Consider the following 15,535-nt stretch of genomic DNA (forward strand, 5'->3'; position numbering starts at 1 on the left):
ATTTCTTAACTATATTCGGAGGGTTGCCACATGTTTAGAAAATCAAATTCAACTTATTTCATCAGTTGGTTTGTCACAATGTGAGAAGAAGGTTATTTAAGAATTTTTTAGCTTAAAACTACTTTTGAAGAGGGTTGCCACCTGTCTAAAAAGTCGAATTTAATTAACTTATACAAAAACTATTTGAAATATGAAAATACGCGTGTCAAGCTAAAGAATGTTGAAAACTCTTTAGTTTGAACATTTAGAATGTTTGAAGATGGTTGCCACATTTTTAAAAAGTGGCAATAAAATGATTTGATAAGTTTGAGGTATTACTAAAAGGGGGATATCAATGGAAACTGGTTTGAAATTTTTTATTTCTCAAATATATTTAAAAGGCTAGCCACCTGTTGAAAACATCCAACTCAACTTAAATTAAGGAAATTAGGTAATTGAAATATGGATCACAGTTTGGGTATTAGACGAAAGAGATTTAATAAGATTTTAGTTTGAAAATACTTTCGAAAAGGATTTCGAGTAGTCGTATTTAGTTAACTTATACCCAAGTGTTATGAAATATTAAAATATGAGTGTCAAGGCCATTACATTTGCATCGTTCTTTCGAATTTATATATGAGAGGTCGAAGCAAAGCCTTCGTAACTGGGTTGTACTTGGAATGCTTTGATTGGTTTGTGGGTAGAAGCGTTGCTTGAGAATTGCCTCGGAACCCAAAAGCGCCGTAAGTACCATTTCGATGCACAAGCTGATCCCCAAACTCAGCTTAGTTTCTTGACGTTGATCGCTGGTCCACCATACTTACTCCCCGTGAGTTAGTATTGGTCTTAGAATGGCCGTATATATCGACAGAAAAACTGTTGTTGTTGTTGTACCCAATTTGTACTGAATACTCTTTCCACGCGTCCCTCCACATTTGTCTACTAGCTCAGTTTGGTGGAAAGGTATACTCTCCAACCTAGCCTAACCTACAGCTCACTGTGATCCAAATTTGGCATTTTGTGTTCACAATTCACTGGAGCCTTCGTTTTTCCCTCAATTGGATTAATATTATTTATTTTTTTTTTTAATGAAAGCTAATAAAACTTGAGCCCGATTTTTGAATTTTTGTTTGTTTGTATTAAATTTTTAGTGCAAAGTGCAAAAAAAGTAGCAATTTTGAAGAAAATCGATTCTGCTGCTCCAGAACCCTACATTCTCCCAAAACGAAAAAAAATGTCACAAGAAAAATTTGAAATGTTATAAAAAAAATTTTACCATTGCTAATAAAAATTTTTTAATGGGAAATAAAAGCGTTTGTTATATTATTAAAAATAAACGAGAACTCTTAGCCACTTGCAAATTGCACTTTATTATACTACCCCTAAAAAAAGTAATAATTTTGGTGAACATTTTTTTATAACATTTAAAATTTTTTTTATTTATGTTTTCGTTTTGGGAGAACTCTACAATTGTTCTAAACTAGTTTTTGTTATGTAACATTTATTAACTGGAACAGGAGAATAGATTTTCTGCAAAATTGCTACTTTTTCTGCACTTTGCACTAAAAAATTTAATACAAACAAACAAAAATTCAAAAATCGGGCTCAACTGGTCCTTTGAAAATTTCGTTAGCTTTCATTAAAAATAATAAAATTAATCAAATTGAGTGAAAAATGAAGGCTCCAGTGAATTGTGAACACAAAATGCCAATTGTGAACCACTGTGCAGAGGGGTGAATGCTATCGAATAATAAAATTTATATCATTTGAAAAGTGCACTAGCCAGGCATCGCTCAATAGAAAACTTATTATGGGTGGAATTCTCAGAGTATCAAAGTTGGAACTGAGTACATACATATATGTATGTATCATTGAGTTTTAGGGACCTAATATGCTCTGTTTACTCTTCTAGCGTTTTCATCAGCTTTAATTTTTGCAACAGCAGCCTCACCGAAAAGATCTTAAAACCTGGTATTTCATACAAATTCAGTTCTTTAGAATAATTGCTTTTGTAAAGTCAAAAATTGTTCATAGTAGTAGAGTACGCTTTCCTACTGGCACAGTAACATATGGGTGTCATCACGTGCCACTTTTCATAAACCTACATACATATATGAAAATAATAGCTGTAGATAAACTTACATACGAATTCCACCAGTTCGTGCAAATGTATGTATGTATGTACGTAAAATGGACGAACGCGCCCAAAAACGTTGCGTGCCAATTTATGTAATTACGTGTAAAATGTGTGACGCGCACTGACCGCAACCGCACGACTTCACCTCATCATATCACTCTCTATATAGTCTGTGGCACGCCGCTTTAACTCTGCTTCGCTTCATATTTCTATATATGTACATACATGCAGATATATAATTTGCACTTGCAATCACGTCGAACTGAAAAAGGGCGTAGTATTCATACATACATACATAGATATGTGCTCACATAGCTGGCCGAAAACTTTGCTCCACTTTTTTTGCGCAACGCAAACTTGTTTTGATGCTTTTTTTGAAGGCACAGCGCATCCTCCTACTACACGTTTTTGATGGACCTTTGCTGGTTTGTTGCTTGATATTTTTGTCGGCTTTTCTTTTTTGATATAGCAGAGTCTATATACGTGCGTATTGTAGAGACACACGTATGTTTGTAACTACATATGTAAGTAGCTGCTTTCGTGTGTCGTTGTATTATTGCCTGTATGTATGTTGCTTCCACCCAAAAAAAAAAAAATGTTAATTACATACACGCTGCGCTGCCACATCTTCACTTAGTTCCATTGATAGTTATTGCTTTTGTTCTGCTTGGTTTTTTTTTGTGTCGCTGTATTCACTTTTTTATGCGCTGTTCTGGCGTTTGTTTCATTTTTTGTGATTTATAAGGTGGGCTGTGAAAATTGCCCACCACTTTGGGGCATATTAAGTCATGTAGGTATTTAATTTTTATGGCCTCATAAATTCGGCTGGCACATTTCGTGAGATTTCGCATCTCTCAGCGCACTCGCCTGCCTGTCAGTAGGCTTTTGTGTGTAAGTGTGTCACGGCGTAGCGCCCTCTCATCTCATTTTGCGTTTTACTTCCCTATGTAAAGAATTTTAATTGATATTTTTTGCACTGTTGTCTATAATTTTTGCGCTTTATAGACAGTTGAAAGATTTATTGAAAGACGAAGTTTTTAGTTTTAATGGCTAGTGCCGTTTTATGCCATTGTCTGTGAATGGAAAGCGCCGAAAGCTGTATAGATATTAAGGTAAGAAAGCAGTTCAGTACTTCTACTAATCTCTTAATTTTAAGATTAGTGGAAAACTTTCTGCGTTAGAAGAGATAAAGAGGGGAAATCGATGTGAAATTATAAAAGAAAAGCATTCAGGCAAGATTGAGAAGCTGTGATTACCAGGGACCGCAAATAAAGATGATTTTTTATATTTCAACGCAAAAAATCAAGTTTAAAGCGATATGCTGAGTACTTAAGGAGTAGTGCAAAATTAGTTTTTGAGTTTATGGCTGTTGCTGTTTTTTGTCATGCAAATTGCATACAGATAAGAACAAGCTAAAGATAAAGATAAATCGACAAGAAAGACAAAATTTTAGAAAAATACAGTGGGGTAATGGCAATTGTATTGTTGAAGCTAATTGTAATGGTAATGACATTGGTAATGATTATGGTAATAGTAATGGTATTGGTAGCGGTAATGATAACGGTAATGGGAATGGTGGTGGCAATGGTAATGGTTACGATAATGGTTATAGTAATGGTAATGGTATTGGTAATGGCAATATTAATAGAAATAGTGTTGTTAACGGTAATCATAACGGTAATGGTACTGGAATAGGTCATGCTAATGGTATGGTAATAGTAATTGTAATTGCAATAGCATTCGTCCTTTTCGTATTTAACATCGTCTTCGTCTTCCGGTTCGTATTTGTCATCTCATTCATCTCCCCTTTCGTTCGTGTTCATTTTTATCCTTGTGTTAGTTTTCGTATGCCCTGCTGTCTTCGTAAACTTTTGTTTACTAAACAAAGCCTACACTAAAAAAAAAAAATCTTTTTATTTTCTGAGCAAAAAGCAAAACTCAAAAAATAACTATCATTTTCCGATCCAAGAATAAAAAAAAATATAGCTTATTTTATTTATTATTTCTGAAGAATATTTGTTTACGGTACTCCACGTGCATCCACGATGTCTTTGTACTCCTCCTCCTCGGTTATTAAAAAAAAAAAAATAGAATGCAAGGTATATTAAAATGCGCTTCAAGTAGTCGTACTGAGGGAGACTCAACTGCTTCCGAAAAATCTTTATTCTTATATACAAGTCAATCAGTGACTCGAAGATCTTTCATAGACAGAAAAAGGCGCTGATTGGTCTGAATTCTTAGCAGATGCAAACGCGAGAGCTTTTTCCCGCCTTGGAAATAAGCGTTATATGTACTAAAATACCTTAAAGTTTTCGGGTCATATTCCCTTGCTATGTAGCTGCCGTAAAAAGAGAACAGCCAGTTTGATCTGTAGAATCTTCTAGGCCAAAAGCATTTCTTCCTCGACCCTGTCCTAGAAAGATCCAACACTGATGATGGATTTAGTGTGCTTGTCTTCTGACTCATTTTACCTTCATACACTTGCACAAATCTTTGCAGTATGTATCTAGGAACAGTGCCATCATGTTACTGCTAAGCCACGGCTCCTGGATCAGGAACACATCAGCTTAACCTAGCTCAAGATGGATAAGAATATTTGTGGTTACCCCTTTAGATTCTTGAAGTTTGGTTTTTAAGATGTTCATCCTCTAGGACCTACTCAATACACGCTAATTCATTGTACTTGTTTACTGAGACCAAAAGTCAATCCTCCACGACTCTGCCCTAGATCAATTCGATACTGATGATGAATGCAGTGCTTTTGACTTCTCACGGAACGAATTTTACCTACATACTCATGAGGAGTTCCTACAAACTGTTCTCCCACTAACACCTCCAGAAGTTGGAGACCATCTACGCTGGCATCAGATTCGTAGAGGAATACCTTTTCGAAGCCATAGGTCATGAAACCCTGCAACTCAGCGAGAAGCCGAGGAACTGCGAATTAGCGCTTTGCTCATTGAACTCCACGCTCTTGATAGCCTTCTAATTGTACGTGAGCAAGTAGGGTTTACAGTAGGGAAGAATATCCTAAATTTCCTCCTGCTCGAAATATTCCGAGGGGAGTCAAACCCGAGAAGGGGAACGCGTTGGCACTTTGCCAGACGTCTCCCACCGGAGGCACTTCAGCCTTTCGCATATAAAGCGCCTACGGATATCTATTTCACAGCGTGAAAATAGGCCAGAGAAATGAATAACACTGTCGGCCAAAATGAAACTAGACTGACCAAGAATGGTGAACATTTCGTGTACCTATTTTTTCACATGACAGTATATATGTATATGTATTTTTATAACGTGTTTCCACGATTCATGTTAGCTTATATCGTTTTGTTTCAACGACTGATAAATTTATAATACTTCTATGCATTAAAAATTTTAGGTAGCAAAAAAAGTATTTTGGAAAAACAGCAGATTCCATTTATGATATCCCCAAAAAAGTTTTATACTGGAAAAAATTATAGACACCAGCGTTAGGTACACGGCTTGTTAATATTGTATAAAATCTATTACGCCCACAGTTTATCACACGCAACTTCCAGCCTTCAATTCACCTTAGAATAATAAACCAAAATTACAACCAATAAACTCTAGCTTCCGCTAATATGTATGTATGTCGATAATTCGCCGCTTGAATCAATATATTTGCCATATAAGAATCAAATTTTCAATTGCGAGTGCTCCAGAAACCTTTGCGACTCGAAAGTAATAAGAAGCCAAAAAATGATTGAAATTTAATATTCCGTATAAACATATTACAAATAAGCTCACAAAATGACATTGTCCATTTCGGTCACATAACCTACCGCAGTGTTTTACTACATACCATATAAATATATGTATATGTATGTATATTTGTCTTGTTGCGTTTACGATCGTTGACTTTATGTACGATTTTTTCTTCCGCTTTAAGCAGTTACTTGAATTCGTAATATCTTTGTATTTTATATGTATAAGTAGTTGTTTTGTGACAGCGCTTTTATCTTGTTACAAACAAATTTACAAACAATGAAATTCAATGCAATAATTTAACATTCAATTGAATTTTAAGTATAGCAGTTACTACTATGGCTGATGCCTGACTGCCTTCAAGTGTGTGTGGTTTTGTACTAGTATATGCTATACAATATTGTTTGAGGCTTGTCCTCAAAACAAGTAGCTCAAGCTCAGCTAACAATAAGCCTTTGACTTTGAGCCTTAGGTTTAGTTTTGGCACACGTGTACCTGTGTATATACTTGCACACATACGCATATACACACGTTACACTATTGCAGTTGGAATGGGAGATTTCCTAGATTGACAATGAAGAAAAATGATATCAAATCGCATTGAAGATGAAAAGCCGACGTAAGCTGAAGGATTGAAAGATTTATTGGTGCACATAATATTTGAGCATTTTACGGAAAGCGAATACAAAAATAACTTGCTATGAAAAGGGATCAGCAAAGACCAAATTGAAAAATAGGAATATGCAAGGTTGGGGTTTTATTTATTTGAATTTCATTTTTTTTTTTCTACATAGAATACTCAAACCAAGAAAACTTGAATTCATAAGGTATGACAATGTGTTATGGGCATTTCGTAGTTGCAAAATTTTTAAAAAGTTTACGAGTTGGAATCGCATCACACATTCCAAGCATAACTGAAATTCGAAGTCCAGTTGAGAAATTTTAACCCTTCTGTAAAATCCTGCCGTTACAACACTTGCAAACATATGAGCAAATTTCACGAGTTGCTTTTTTAGTGTCACTCCCTTTTCACGGCAGAAAAATAATGCTAAAGAATTATTTTTGCAATTACTTATTTCAATCAATGGAGTCTCAGAAGGAAGTAAATGCCATACAAAATAAATAAATTAAGTATTTGAAGAGTTTTAGCCTTAAAACGTTCATTTAGGTGAAAAGTACTGAAACTACTAATTTCTTCATTGTCACTCGAAAAAAAACATAATCTGCCTTATCCTGAGTTTCGCTTGAAAAACAATTCACCCGAAAATTTGTCATCCACCCATAGTAAAACCATGGAAACCAAAAGTGAAAAGTGAACCGGTTCGGGGAAAATGAAACTCATGATAAGGCCGAATTTCTTTTTAAATTATTCTTATTTTAAAAGTTTAAGATACTCCCAAATGTCAAATTTAAATGGTGAAAATGTTCTTCTTGCCAAAACGAACCAATGTAGAGTATGTAATAAAACTAGTGGGCCACCAAGTTAAAAAAAAAAATTATGTTAGGTTAAAGATGACTATGATTTGAGAAACTAAAATTTCATTTTTAAAATTTTTATTGGCACACTCGAAATTCGTTTTGAAATTGTTTTATACATAAAGAAAGTAATATATATGTATATGCATAAGCAATACTGTGTAAAAATCTTCCACGTCAATATTTAATATTTAATAAATTATATGACTTTTAAATAAGGCCGTTTATTGCTACGATGCATATACGTTACATACGCAACTACGGCTATTTTTGTGGTCATAAGCAATAACCGCCTAAGCCAACTTAAGAAAGAATTGAGTTATATATGCTATCGTATTCTGCCACTACTATTCCATGTGCATGTGAAATAGTCATCTCGCCGACTAGGCTATTTAAAAAGTTTTAGGCGAAAATATTTTGGTTTCCTCATAAGGATAACATTACGATTCAAATGTTGGGCTTTTTTTTTCGAATACAGGTTTTCGACTTAGGCGGTTACTGCTTATGACCACAGATATAAGTACGACAGGTTATTATTGTTTTTTATTATTTCTTTTTCAAGTTTTCATTTAAATACAGTTTCGTTATCGAATCTTCTTCTTTTGCAAAACTGCTTATAGTGCGTTGTCTAAGAAACGTATGCCACCATTTTCGACTGAAAACATGTTTTTGTCAAAAAATGTGACAACTCGTGAGATTTTTCATGAGAAATTTCCGTTGGGATTCTCAATATAACCTTAGGCCTTCTACGAGCCGATTAAAACTTCGCAGTCGCAGTTAGCCTTAATGTTCCCTCCTGGGTATCCAGACACTTGTGTCCCCTATTTCTGAAAGCTTGTAAAACAAATTTTGAATTGCACGACCCACTCCGTTGCCTATGCCAGGATTTTAACTCTCATTCCAGCACGTTTGATGTATCAGATCCGCTTTTCAGTATTAAGAAAGCGGTACTCTCCTATCTCAATAAATGAATTATTAACATACAGACATAAAATCAGCTGATGAATTTAGTTCTTTAGCTGAACAGTTTTACATCTCGACACTTAACAAACTCCTGCCTATCGTAACTCGGCGCAAAATTGAAATACTGGTTCCGTGCGTCATGCGGACTGCGCCCCTCGTGCGGATGGGCGGGAATGGAGTGTAAAAACCGTTGGGATTATTATTATTATTACTAACATACTTTGTAGAAAGTATTTGAAACATCTAAGGATATGTAGCCGTGTCGAGCCGAGATTTACTTATGGGCGTATCAAATTGCAGCCAGCGTGACTACTCCTTACATCTACATCCTACTTAAATTACATCCTACAGAAATTCGCATCCAAAGTAAGCCTAGCCTTAGCTATCATCCATTGTGGACCTATTGAGACTTTTAAACCCGTTTTCGTCTGAATAGTGGTAAAGTTTACAATGCTTGAGGTGCATACTGCGTATTGGGTACGTACTTATGTATATAGTGTGAAAATTTGAAAAAAAAGAGTTAAATACGAAATTCTTTACTGAGATCACACGCAATCTAGAAAGCAGACAAAATACTTTTTCTTTTTAATAGCGGTCGCATCTCGGAGAGTACAGCCCTTGTTGCCTTGAACACCCTCCACTACAAAAATGCGTTAGAATTTCGCTGTAATTTAAATTAAACTGGCCTATAAAAGTGCGTCAAAGTTCTTTATAGTTATATATTATTGCTCATAGTCTGAAAGAGTAGCTAAACCAATTTACATAAACACAACACTTGTAGTGAATTAAATGAGGTTCGTGTCTTAAGTCTTTTGATTACATCTAATTTCTTTATAAACCTGCAGTTATTTTCTAAATAGCTCAACTTTAAATGTTTTAAAAATATTTAGGCGAAAATTCAAAACCTTAATATGGATACATACCTACATATATAGGAATCTTAATACGAAAGACTTATGACCCGAACCTCATACCTACAAAAGCATACAACGGTGTGCTGAGCAAATACCACCGCATATTACAGCCTAAAAATCTCAACTGTCAACAATGTGATGAAATAGAAATCTCATGTCAAATGTGAAACACTAAACGAAAAATGAAAACATGCAATAAAACGCACCAACAACAAATATTAGCTATGTACATACATTAATGGCATATTGCCGCAACGCGCTGGGTGGCAGCTAACGTTGAACGTAGCGGCTGGCCAAAACAATTCCCACAACGAGAGAGTGTACAAAAGATACAAAAACAACAAACAAACAAAAAAACAGCAGCAGCGTGCAGCATCTTTTTGAGGACATGCATTGCAAGCAGGTAGATTTTTGTTGCAAAAGCGTTGTTCGTAAGCAATTTTTTGTTGTCTTTAGTTCGCTTGCGCAGTGGGCTTTCGTTACGCTGCATAGACGCGCGCAGCTGCTGGTGGGCTGACTGCTTGACTGGTCACTTCGCCAAATCAAAAAAAAAAAAACAAAAAACAAGCAAAAAAGTTTAGCTGATTCGTAGATTTTTATCAGCGACACCAATAAAATGATTGCCAACACGCAGCTCTTAGACAGCGGCTAAGGCGAAGACAATCGCTATATCTGCAGTGCAGCTGTGGCTATGGCTATGGCTATAGCTGTGACTGGCGACAATTGCGGCGACGATAATCGTCGCTCGATTGCTGGAAAATTTACACTACAACAACTACATACACTACACTGGCTAGATGTGAGGGCATAAAAAGTGCAACAGCAACAGCAACAACAACCACAACAACCATCTCGGCAATTGCCTGTGCAGCGCGTGTGCGCATCTTCTTTACCAACACACTGTGCTCCCCACGACCCGCTTTTTTTTTGATGCTGTGCCATCACATTCACTGCGCATAAATGAATTTCATTTGCGCTTTGCCATAAATGGCGGCCAAAGCTAACAAATGTCAAATTGTTGTTGCCCAACTGTGGTCGTCATTTCTATTTGTTGTGTTGTGTTGTGTTGGTTGGTTGTTGTTGTTGTTGTTTTGCTTGTGATCATTGCAAAAGCTTTCTATTGCCGCCATCGTGTTGCGCGTGCAATAATTGCCATTGCTGCTGCTGCCTATTGCTGTTGTTTTAACTACACCGTTGCTGCGTTGGCCGCTGTGCCGCTCGGCAGCTTGGTCGCTCTTCCCAAGGGGCGTGTTTGTAAAAATTGTTCGCCAGCGCACATGCTCGTCGATGCGATCTGTATATGGCGTCGCATATATATGTGAATATAATATGTAGTTGAGTGTGCGCATTGCGCACGAGTGCGAATAAGTTGCAAAGCTTTTTATTATGCGCTTTTAATTTGTTTTATTATTTTTGTTATTGCTGAGAGTCTATGCTTTTTTATTTAGTGATTTATTTGCTTTCAACAAAGTGCCAAAGTGTTAAAAGCGACAAATAAAGACAAGCCTAATGTGATGCAACCCATTGAGAAAAATTTATGGGAAAGCTAAAGAACACTAAGCGATATTTAAGGATTAAAGAAATTTTAAATGTATAGCCGTGGCTTAGATCAAAACTTTTTATGAGAATACATTGTTTTGGCTTAGATATATGCTGCAGTAGTCAGACCAAATCTTGGCTATTAAAGTGTGGTTGGGAACAATAGATTAACGCGTAGTTTCCTGGTGAGCTCACTTGCTAGGCTGCAGCGTTCGATATGCCTTCTTATTTTAGAGCAGTGAAGGCGTTTGACCGTCAGCAGATTTATTACCAGAGAAGGAGTAATGGATTGTGTAATCCGAACCTTGTCAGGGATACTCCAGAATATTTACAAATGTATCTAACAGTGCAATTTGTCATTTGCCTTTCGAAACACAAAAGTGGGCTAACGAGGAAGTCTTACCGTTTTTCAATTTGTCTTTTAGCAATTCGTTTTTTCTAATTAAATGGAACTGAAAAAATATATATCATTCTTTTTAAAAAATAAAAAAAAAAATATCGAGAAAATATTAAATTAAAAAAGGAAATAAATTTAAATCAAAACAGGAAAACAATTTATTATTAAATAAGAAAAAAAAGCATTTTCAAAATTAAGGAAATCAAAAAGCAATCAAAAAATAATTATTAAAAGAAAATAAGAAAATTTAAAAAAGAGAAAAACTGTCTAACTAAGTTCCTAAACGTAAATAAAAAAATAATAATTTTTAAAATAATAAAATCTCTATAAATTCAAAAAATAATAATTTAAATTAATTAAACTAAGTTCCTAAAGTTTTTAAAGAAATTAAAAACATCTCTGTCTTTTAAAACAACAAAAACTAAAAATTAAATTAATTGAAAGAAAACAAACAAAAAAATCAAAATTTTAAGGAAATTTAAAAAACAAACATTTTTCCTTTTAAAACAATAAAAACTAAAAATTATGATAACATTTCATTGAAAAGGACAAAAAAATATTAAATAAGTTCCTAAAATTATATTGAATGTAAATATTTTCCTTTTAAAAATAATAAACTCTAAAAATTATAAAAAAAGTAAAAAAAAATATAAAATTAGGGAGCCGTGGAAACTGTAGCGTGTGAAGGGTCGAGATCTAAAACTATTCAGCTACAGAATCAAATTCTTTCAGCTGATTGGAACCAAAAAAAATTGTCAAAAATCAACGGTATTTTCTAGCCACTTGAAACTTGCACTTTATTACCCTAAAATTGAATGGGCTACAAAACTGCATACCAGAAAAATTCTGAATAAAGTTTAAAAATTTGGTGAAAATTTATCAAATTTTTATAATTTTTGTATGAAGTTTGAAAAGGGGATTTATATGGTGTTTGTTGTATAGCTAGCCAGGCTTTTATAAAAAAATATTCAACATAAAAGAAACCATGGAAATATAAGTAAGGCGAGTCTATTCTAATGACCGCCAGTGTAGTATTTCAATTATTGTGAGAGGATGATAGTTTTTTTTTTGTGGTACAAAACGAGTCCGATACGTCGAACGTGCTGGAATGAGTGTCTTATCTAGAATTGACCTGCAAATCAGAGCTTGTAACTATTTGCTTTAAGAATTGCTGGTGGATACAATCTGCAGGCATGTCACCTCCGTACAAAATGGTTATGGCTTAAGTGAAGGAACTCCCTATGCGCTGTTTCGATGGTGCTTTAAAAATTTGGCGCATGATAATAATAAAGTTCGAGCTGACTTACTAGAAAACTAAGGTCACACCACTAAACTTAAAAATATATCCGGGAAAATGAGAAGAAACCGTAGACGATCCGGAGCAGCATGTTAGACACTTAAAAGTACTTACCGGTGCCAAGACGATGTCTACGATACACCTAAAACTAACTGGAGAAAATGAGGCTTGGCGGAGCGCTATCTCGACGATTTAGCAGCGATATGCAGGCTAACTGTACTTGTACACACATAGCACGCTTTAATTTCGAATTAAATTTCTTTCAAGCATTCTCACTGGGTTTGCTAGCATACATAAATTGATAAGTAATTGCCTTGATTTATTTCCGTGTTTTCTATTTCCTATTCCACATGTCGCTTGTCCACTTTCTTCTCTCTAACTCTGTAGCTTTGCCACTTACCCATTTGTTCTGTCTGGCAAGTGTAAATGTATGTTTGGAATTATTCATGCCCAGTTGCTGTGGGCATTCAAGTTACCCATGTCTGAATATGTTTGCGAGTGATGATGGAAAGCACAGCCATACACACATACATACAAGTACAATCACACATCTATCTATTGGTAGTGCAAATTGTGTCGATTCGGTGCCGTTGATGTTGGTAACAAACGCAGCCGTGCAATTTGTTAGAAATTTCACACTTTTTATGTACTTTTTTATATTGCAATATGTGTTGGTTAGATGGCAGCATCGGATTTTTTATTATCGCTTGAAAACAAGTGGAAAGATGTAAGACCCGCTTTATTGCGCTTAATATAGTTTTAATTGGCGTGGCAAACTTTAACTTTCATATGTGTCTATTGCAATTATTTATTTGCTTAATGAATATTTTAAGAGTGAATAGAAAATGCTGTTGTTAAATGAATTTAAGTTGCGGGGACTGAATCAAGGAGAGCAGAAGATTTCGGTTTATAGAAAAGGCACTTTATGTATACTTACTTATGTGTTTGGTCGAGGACAAATTTTTGGCTCTACATACGTATGTACGTATAAACTGAGGCTGAAGGATATATAAAAAAGTTGTATTTAATAACAAATCAATTTTATAATTATGGAGCCGGTGGAACTTATCTGAGAAAGATGTTCTAGCAAAGCAGTTGGAGCGCGTACAAGCGGCTGTTTTAATTGGTGGGGGTGCTACGGACCATTACCGAATTGGCACTTGACGTATTGCTGAGTACAGTGACTGTCAAGAATGCAGGTAAAACCTGCCGCAGCGCGAACAGATATTAGACTCAGGGAAACCGAATGGCTGTTGTTATGGAGGAGTTCAGTGAACTTCTTCACGGATGGATCAAAACTGGACCGCAGTGTTGGTAAAGGGATCTTCCGTCGAGAGCTTTCAATAAATACGAAATTCAGGCTTACGAACTGCTGCAGTGTATTCCAGGCAGAAGTAGCTGCTATTAAGGCGGCAGTAGAATTGCGGCTCAGGTAAGCGATGACAGTTGGAGTGGTGAACACTTATTCTGATAGCACAGCGGCTATCAGGACTTTAGGGGAGATGAAGGTGCACTCTAATTTAGTTAAAGAATGTCTGCTCTGCTTTCCAATTTCGTCGAAATACTTCTTTATTAGGCTAATTTAGGTATCGAGTAGCAGCGAAATTGCGCGAAACTGTGTGGCTAACGAATTGGCTAAAAAAGTTATTACCGGCAAATGAGCAGCTAGGGGTGCCACTGATCACGTGAGGTGCACTCTTGGATAGGGCGCTGCACGAAAACCAGGTCATACGTGATTGAAAGGTCCTTTTGGCCGAGGGTGGACAGGAGACGGCCGAGATCACTTCTCACACTTACAAAGCACCCCAGCTCTCACTGTTGGTGGGGCTTTTTACGGGTCACACTGTACGATCGGTGTGTCGCAGTTGCCTGAAATATGACGATGTGGAATTACCTCAGCACTACCTTTTTAAGTGTCCAGCGTGTGCGAGTGGAAATGCATTGGCAAGCACGTCTTAAATTGCCTTGAGAAAATTATTTGTCTAAGTAAGTCACTTACGTCTGGAACTGCCACTTTACCTTACCTACACCGTTATACTGTTATACTGGTACGCTTTGTACGATTATACTGTTATACTTTGTACTGTTATACTATTTACCTTGTGCTGTTATACTTTGTACTTTTATACCTTGTACTGTTATACTTTGCACTGTCTTCTTTAAACTGTTATACAGTTTAAGTGCTTTATTGTTATGCTGTTTTACCTTTATATCGTTATGCTCGTACACTGATCTACGAAGAGACTGTTACATCGTTGCAATGATATACTGTTTTACAGTTGCACTGTTGCATTTTTATACAATTATAGTGCTACACTGTTATAAAGTTATACTACTGTATACTTATACAGACATACTGTTATACTCTTATATAGCTACATTGTTATATTTTTTTTACTGATACTATGTTATAATGTTACATTGTCATATTTTTTACTGTTATAAAGAACTGTTAAAGTGTTATACTGCTATATCTTTATACTGTTATACATTTGTATATCCGCTTTTTTACAATTTTGATTGGTAATAGCAAAACTATGGTTAATTATGCTCTAAAAACAATCTGTGTAAAAGACGGTATTGTACTATTATATGGCCATACTATTGCTGTTCCCACAAAGGTTGCCTCTAGGCCAAAATGTGTTCAAAAACTTTGAAATATTGCCTTCAAGTTATACAATAAATCTATTTTCAGTTCGCTCACATTAAAATTTAGCTAAGGCGACAGTGTTTCACCTTTTTTACGAATACCTTCTAACCGCTTTTTATTTACTCCATTGCGAATGCCGAAATTTCCAGAAAAAGATTTATGCACACAAAATGTCAACCTAAATTATGTGACCGCCACAAAATAATGAAATATATAGCACAGAATGAACAAATGAATATTGAAAAGATTCTAAGGTTTAACTAAGATTGTTTCAGCAAACTCAATACTTTCAAGCTTCACATTCGTACATACACACATCGGTTGTGAAGAAGCTATTGCAGTAATAGCAGCTGCTGCCTGCCTAGCTGGTCAAAGGTGCGCCAAGTGCACTCGCAAATCAAGTGAATTCCTTCAACGGCTACCCAATGACAGCGGCAAATGCTTTTGGCGGCTT

This window comes from Rhagoletis pomonella, unplaced genomic scaffold (assembly GCF_013731165.1).
Source record: "Rhagoletis pomonella isolate Grant_MI unplaced genomic scaffold, Rhpom_1.0 Rhpom_scaffold_00005, whole genome shotgun sequence".
In the NCBI taxonomy this organism is placed as follows: domain Eukaryota; kingdom Metazoa; phylum Arthropoda; class Insecta; order Diptera; family Tephritidae; genus Rhagoletis; species Rhagoletis pomonella.